Raw genomic sequence first — 8,400 nt, 5'->3', positions numbered from 1 at the left:
GCCATTAATTTCAATAAATATCCAGTTAAATTCATTGACAGGCAGCTCATAAATCTTGGAGAGAAATGGATCACTTCAAAGAATCTGGAACCCTTTGGAGGCTTGCTGAGTCATGTCATCTTTCAATGTGTTCATGCTTAATATTAATTTTAATTTGCTGAGTATACCATGGATAATTTGGGAAATCTATGGGACTTGGTTTACAGGGTGTCTTTCATTTTAAAAGGTTGAAAAGTGTAAAAGCAGAGCTGATTGAAATACACATTTATTATAAATATGTTGGCATGAAATTGCTCATTCCTCATGACTTCAAGTATCTGAATACTCATATCTTGACCAGGGGTTGCTTCTGGTCTAAGGTGGTAATTTGTGACGATTTGTATCAACAGAGATTAGGCAAACTGTGCAAAGTCTAAAAGGAAAGTTTACCCATTTCTGTCCAACTTTGATGTTAAAGCCATTACTCAGGATCAAATACACCTTTAGTCATTTCACTAAACCCTGACTTTTGTGTTCAGCTCATATGAAGCCTGGAAAACAGCAGCCTTTCATTATCATTTTAATAGCTATTTTTATAAATTTTTGTAGCACCTTAAGAGGAGAATGTTTCTAAAGCAACTGAGGAATAGTTCTTTTTTTTTTAAACATCTTTATTGGAGTATAATTGCTTTACAATGGTGTGTTAGTTTCTGCTTTATAACCAAGTGAATCAGCTATATGTATGCATACACTATAATCTCTCACTATATTTTCCTGCAATTTTCCTAAAACTGCATTAGAAGTCCACGAAGACCTCAGAGAGCATGGAGTCACTTTAAAAAAAAAAGCACCAAATATAAGAAATGACCACATAAATTCAGTCCCCTTTGAGTTCTGTACTTAAACCTGAAATTTCCCCCATATGTTAGTCTTTATTTGAGACCTAATCCACTAGAGCTTCACAAAGCCATTTACCAAGCACTGTTTGAGATCATTCAGTTATAACTGTTTTCATGTTGTCATTTGACTTTTTTAAGTCACATTTTTAAAAAAAATTCAGAAAACAAAATAAACCACCTTCAGTGAAGAAGATTATTTGCTCTTCTCTTCCTCCTGTTTGTTTGTTTTAATTCCTGAAGACCTATAGAGGAATTGAAATTAAATGCTTGGACAAAAATGCAACAATTACGAGGAAGATTTGCCTTGGTGGATATCTTTGTTTATACTTAGGGCTAACTCCTTCCTTGTCAGTTGTCCCATGTGCTATAGGGGCTTAAAGTCTAGAGACTGTATTTCTCAGATTCCTTTTGCATAAATTCCACCACTGAGAAGTGTTTGCTTGAGATACAGGAAGTGGAAGAGAAGAAGGTAACAATCTACTATGACTCCTATAGGCAGATGCGAAAGAGGTTTGTAGATGATTTTTCAGGCCTCCTGAGACTCACCCACTTCGGTGAGATAGGGAGTTGCAATCATGGGCCTTCAGTGTCTCTGGGTGCCCTCTAAGAATCAGTGACACTGGTGGCATGAGAGCTTCAGAGAGGTGTGTAAGCCTCTAACATGCTGTATTAAACTTCTTCTACCTCTAAATACCTCATTTCTCGTTTTCTGATGAAAACTTAGCTGATAACACTTTCCCTGATTTCTTAGTATCTGCATCAAAACTCATGGTGAGATAATACTTTAGAAAGAAAAAGAATTATTCAGTACTTATAAAAAGGGGTACCAAGAGATTGTGTTACACATGAGTAAAATGATATAAAAATCAATAGTAAATCACAAGCAAAAATTTTATTATTTTTGACTAAGATTTTAAAACAGACATTGTGTTTCATACATGGGGAGAATAAATGACTTCATTTGGATTGAACCCTTGCTCTGTGTCAGTCTTTCATCTCTTTCTCATTTTCTCTGCTTTCTGTTGTTACTGTTTGTTGTTATTGTTCAAATACAGCACAGAATAGTTGTATAACAATTTTTTAAAGATAAATGAATGAGTGAATGAATGAAAGCTGATATGTTTCAAGAACCAAAAACATTTTAATGTTTCTTCTAGTTTTTCCAGTCTTAGTTCACTGGAAATTCTCTGTCTTGGAGAATCTAGGAATACCTAACCCACCTGGGGATTGACGGTAGCTTCTCATCTTTAATTAGAAGACTGCCACGTCTTCATTCATTCATAGTTACAAGACTGCCATATCTTCATTCATTTGTTCTTCTATTTACTTGCTCATTCATTCTTTAAACACACTGATAATGTATAGACACTTTAGTAGGTAAAGGAGATAAAATGATGAATGAGGTACAGTCTCTGGTCCTCGGGGACTTCAGAGTCTAAGGCACTCTAATACGAACAATATAATAGCACACAGTGAAACAGTGCAGGACAGGACAGACCCATAATTCCTTATTTAACACTCCTGGGGCCAGATAGATTTCAGAATAAAGCATTCTTTTCAGACTTAGAAAGATAATCTGGTGCCTATATGGTATATTTTTTAACACTCCTAGTGGGGTCTAAGGCAGTACTCCAAAGCCACACAAGTCAATTTTTCTACAGGAAGATGTCTGACGATTCTCACCAAATGGGATAAATCCGCACTAGACTTAATGTTAAAAATTTTAGTTTTCAGAGCCTTTTGTAGTTTACTCTTATGAAGAAGTGGTTTGGGATCTGTACAACTCACCACAAGGTAGTGCAAAGAACACAAAGGAGGACAAGTTGCTTTGGGGTCATGTGTGTCTGTATGTGTGTTGTGGCAAGTAGGGGAGCTATTGGTGGAAAAGGTGGAAGCAACCCAAGTGTCCATCAATGAATGAATGAATAAACAAAATGTGGTATAGCTATATAGTGGAATATAATTCAGCCTTTTTAGGAAGAAAATTCTGACACATACTACAGTAGGTATGAACCTTGATGACATTATTTAAGTGAAATAATATAGTCACAAAGCAGTAAATATTACATGATTCGTCTTATATGAAGTACCTGGAATAGTCAAATCCATAGAGACAAAATTAGAATAATAGCTGTCAGGGGCTGGGAGGAGGGTAAATGGGTTATTGTTTCATGGCTACAGAGTTTCCGTTTTCAACATGAAAAGAGATGGATGATGGTAATGGTTGTACAACAATGTGAAGGCACTTAGTGCCTCTGAACTGTACACTTAAGAATGGTTAAAATGGTAAAATTCTGTTATGTGTACTTTGCCACAATTAATTTTCTTTTAATTAAAAGAGACTTAGAAGAAAAAGTAAACTTTTTTTAAAAAATAGGCAAGTCTAAACTATACTGCCTAGGTGATAAAACCCTAAAGAAATGCAAGGAAGTGATTACTATTTTAAAAAATAAGGATATTCTTTATGTTTGGAGGATGGAGGGGACTGTAATTGAGATTAAATATATAAAACTGCTTCTGAGGGGCTATCAAAATTCTACTATTGACTTGGGTAAAGTTACAAGGGTCTTGACCTTAAAATAATTCAATATGCTATATATTTGTTCTCTGTAGATTTCTGTAGTTTAAAATAAAAAATAGAAAATAAATCACATAGCTATGAATGTGTTTGGATGTCCAAAATCTAATAAAGAAAATGACTTCCATTTGATTTGGTTGCATCCCAGTTATAGATGTTCACTGCCAAGACATTTATCTTATTTATAAATCTCTCATTCAATCTTCCTTTTATTTATTCATTTGACTTGTGGATTAGTGAACTTTTGTTCTAGGAATCAAAGATAAAGGACTGAAGAAGAAAGAAACACCCTGAGTTGGTTATTCTCCATTCTCCTACCAAGATCCTTTCTCCTTACCTTCTCTGATCTGCTCTGAGCTGCTGAGGATAATCCCTATGGACTGAATCTTCCAGTTCCCAGGTCCTTTGGTTTCCATTTGGGTTTGGCCAGTGGTAGACACGATCAAGATATTGGCAGGCAAGAAGAAGGAGGGGTCAATGTCTATCTTGCCTCACTCTTCCCTCTCTTCTATACCACAACTATGGCAGTGGCTTTATCCCTTTGCGATTACTGCTAGGATTCTGCTCTAAGACACCATCTCTCACTAAGGTCCTATAACAGTTTTCTTCCCTTTCTCCTTGAAGTCTAGGGAGGTAATGCCTTCATGCTGTTGCTAAGTCCATGGGTGCTTTAATGCTTATGCTGGTTCCTTTAATAACCCTTAATATGATTATTTTATGTCCATGTCCTAACCTCCACAACCTGCATGGAAAAGGAGTCCACATGGATGTGATCTAGAGATGATATCATCGTAAATTATCCAAATGGGCCCTAAATTCCATAAGTTTCCTTACAAGAGACAGAAGAGAAGATAAAAGCACGGAGGAGAAAGCCATGTGAAGACGGAAGCAGAAATTTAGAGTAGTTATCAGACACAAGCCAAAGAGCTCATGGAGCCACTATTAGTTGGAAGAAGCAAGGAAGGATTCTCTCTCAGAGATTCTGGAGGGAGCGTGGTGGGCCTGCTGACACCTTGGTGTTTGGACTTCCAGCCTTAAGAACTGTGAAAGAATAAATTCCTGTTGTTTTAAGCACCGAATGTGTAGTAAGTCGTTGCAACAGCCATAACAAACTAATATACCACTTAAGTGGACTTTCTGTTTCTTGTCAGAATCCTGACTGAATCAGATTGCAATCTACTAAGAAAAACAAACCCCAAACAAAGCAGCTTATGCATCCTACTCAGTGTTCTTTAAGCCATGCCCTTATGCCTCACCCGATAAAGAGATTTAATGACCCCAAAGAAAATATCTCCAGATACTGAAACTTGGGTGTCCCCAGTGAAAGATGAACCTGAAGTGAATCCCTCCAGACTCTACATCTCCTCTATTCCCATTCATCCCCCTGACCCACCCCTAACACACATAAACTGCAATCAGCCTTTAGGACCCCCCTCTTTCTTTTTTTTTATTAAAGTATAGTTAATTTATAATACTGTGTTAGCTTCAGGTATACAGTATTGTGATTCAGTTTTTTTTCTTATTATATTCCATTATAAGTTATTATAAGGTATTGAATACAATTCTCTGTACTATACAGCAAATCTCTGTTGCTTATCTATTTTATGTATAGTAGTTTGTATCTCTTAATCCCATGTTCCTACTTTATCCCTCCCCCAGCCCTCCCCTTTGGTAACCATAAGTTTGTTTTCTATGTCTGTGAGTCTGTTTCTGCTTTGTATATAGATTCATTTGTATTATTTTTTAGATTCCACATATGAGTGATATCATATATTTGTCTTTCTCTGTCTGACTGACTTCACTAAGTATAATACTAACTAGGTCCATCCATGTTGCTGCATATGGCAATGTTTCATTCTTTTCTATGGCTGAGTAATATTCCATTGTGTGTATATGTGTGTGTGTGTGTGTGTGTGTATATATATATATATATATATATATATATATATATATATCACATCTTCTTAAGCTAGTTGTCTGTTAATGGGCACTTGGGTTGTTTCCATGTCTTAGCTATTATAAATAGCGTTCTTCTGAACATTGAGATGCATGTATCTTTTCAAATTATTTTATTTTTTCTGAAAATATACCCAGGAGTGGAATTGCTGGATCTTATGGTAGCTCTACTTTTAGTTTTTTAAGGAACCTCCATACTGTTTTCCATGGCCATTGCTACCCCACCTGGACCACATTCCAGGCCCTCTGGGCTGTCACTGCTTAGTTGGTCCTCTCCCAGGGCTTGTCTGCTAAGATTCAGTGCTTAGCCACTGCGCGGTCTGTGGCGCCACCCCGTACACACGCCAACAACAGCCATCGCATAGTGTCCCACTCTTAAATATGCATAGACAACAAAGGTTTACAAGACACTTGAGAAATTCTTCAACATGTAAACTAACACATACAATACACAGAAAATACAACACACACTACAAACACATACACACACAAATACAGAGAGAAAGAATAAAAAGGATAAAAGAGAAGGAAAACCTCAGAAAATTATAACTAATGGCCTGAGAACATGAAAAAGCATATTGCATCCTGGAAACAAGAACAGATTACTACATAAAATAAAGATCAAGAAATAAGAAAGTAAACACAAAAATTTAAAAATGGTTGCTGAACTCTGAAACCACTTTCACTTACACTAAAATTGAACAAATAAGTAAATAAACTATAGATAATGGGAATCAGGACTCTCGCTGTCAAAGAAAGAAGTCACAAATAAAAAATGAAGGAAGTCTACAGTGAATCCTGGGCTGCTGGATTAGAGTCAAAGAATCAGCATGAACTTATGATTTTATATCTATCTGTCTATCTACCTAGTTAGCTATAGAGATACACACACACATAGAGAAATATTTAAAATATGTATATAAATATTGGTTAGTGTATATATATATATATATATATATATATATACACACACACACACACACACACATATATTTCTTTGTTCTCTCTGCTGAAAGGGCCCAGATGCAATGAACCCCAGTAGCAATGAACATACCCAGCACCCTGATCTTTATTTCTAATATTATTCTCCTATAAACAGAAACAGGATTCCTTGGAAAAATGACTGATTGTAGGACTAGGGCAGGAAAAAATATAAGATGAGCCTAGAGCAACTTGAAATGCCATAATGTAAAGAAGTGCTCAAAAATATAAATGACGGGGCTATGTCAAAGCAACACTGAAGCCAACTTAAAGTGCTCCCATTAACCAAGGTTAGGACAAGTTGAGGAACAAAATAAAAAATATAGTATTAGATTATAATCCAAAGTAAAAAATATCCATGAGTCCATACTGATATAAATAAATGATTGAATAAATAAATACTTGGTGAGAGGAGATAAATCTCCCATACAGAAGCATCCCAGATAATTTGTATAGCTATTCTACCATGAAGGAGGTGGAACTTAAATCCCCACCTCTTGATTATGGGCTGTGCTGAGTGAGTTGCTTCCAGACAGAAAATTTAGACGGAGCAGGGAGTAAACTCACAGTGGGGAAATTTGGCAAAAACTAGCTTGGCTAGATGATAAAGGTTAACATCATTAGGGATAAGTCATGTGCATATCAAGCACCCTTAACATGATGTAATGAGAATGTAAGGGAACACATGGGTGTTTGTACTTCATAAAATCCTATTTGAAAAAAAGTCTAAGCTATTTTTATTTTAAGTAATTAAGTAAAAAAGAAAGACTCTAAAAACAAGGGTCGCACTTATAAATAAAATTTCCCTTGTCTTACATCTTGCAGACTACCTTTCAATAAATTTTGCAATGGAATTTTATTTCTTGCCTCTTTGAATCTAGTTGGCATAGTTAATTTTTTTATCTTTTTGGGGTGAACTTTTTTTTCCACAAAAACCCAGTTGAGTACCTTGTACCAATTTATACTTCCTTCTTATTTACTGAGTTTAAAATGGGCAGAGGCAACAATACCAAATAGTTACATAACATGCCAAGACCCTGATTAGTTGACAGTAGATGTTTAAATAAAACGTCCTCCAAATGAAGCGAGTCAGAACTTGAAGTGCCCAAACATGTCATGGGTGACCGTTGAAGTGTACTCACTGATCCAGTAAATTGATAAATCACCCTGACAGCTATGATTCCAGGTAGCAGCCCCACAAACAAAGCAGAAACTGACCAGAGACCACATTGTTCTCCTCCACACACACTGACTCAAAGAAGGGCACAGCCACCGACAACACAGCAGAAGACACCAGAGCCTGGTAGCCCTGCCTTTGTGTGGTGTTTACATCCAACCCATGCTATTTGGCTCCTACCCACACTGGATAAAGAGATGCAGCTAAACACCCAGAGCCTCAAACAGCATTCCAAGGATATTAAACTTCATATCAGAGTAGGAATTTGGGATTGCACCTAAAGTGACCGGACACAGCAGTTGAGTTGTATATTGGTGAAGTGCTTCTTGTGGCAGAAGGTTTGGACGGCTGTGACAACTACCTGCCATAGTGGCCACGCCTGGGTCCTCGGACAGGCGTGGATGGTGCTGTTTGGCAGAGAGAAGTGCTGAGGACCAGGAAGCCATAGAAGTGACCGTCAGGAAGAAGGATTTGTAGTCTGGCAGAATTTTGGAGGTGAAGATGTCCAACTCCTGACGGAAGTAAGGCCCAGTCAGGTGGCCACGGGATGCATCAGGGTCGAGCTCGCGTCGGGGGTCCTTTTGCCGAGAAACAAGATGCAGGTGGACACCATTGGTCCGAGGAGCAGCCCAGCCAAAATGTGCCTGTTGCCCGGCCCTGGAGAGGAGCATGCGTCTGCTCCCAGGCGACCAGCCATCCCTGCAGCATGCATCTGCACAAGCACCACCCACTCCAACCACGGACTCTAAGAGGCTAAACTTTATGATTGGTAAGACAGTCAGGCCTTATGGTAGGAAAGCATAGGTATTTTAGTTTCCAAGGGTTCAGAA

At 37.5% G+C, this 8,400-nt stretch overlaps 1 pseudogene; it reads right to left on the bottom strand.

Moving 5' to 3' along the window:
• Nucleotides 1–1,573: 1,573 nt before the first annotated feature.
• Nucleotides 1,574–8,183, bottom strand: LOC132476719 (solute carrier family 35 member E3-like; annotated as a pseudogene).
• Between the last annotated feature and the right edge of the window lie 217 nt (nucleotides 8,184–8,400).

Source organism: Mesoplodon densirostris, chromosome 2, assembly GCF_025265405.1.
Source record: "Mesoplodon densirostris isolate mMesDen1 chromosome 2, mMesDen1 primary haplotype, whole genome shotgun sequence".
Taxonomy (NCBI): domain Eukaryota; kingdom Metazoa; phylum Chordata; class Mammalia; order Artiodactyla; family Ziphiidae; genus Mesoplodon; species Mesoplodon densirostris.
The sequence above is the reverse complement of the archived record's forward strand: the minus strand, read 5'-3'. Positions and strand labels throughout refer to the sequence as shown.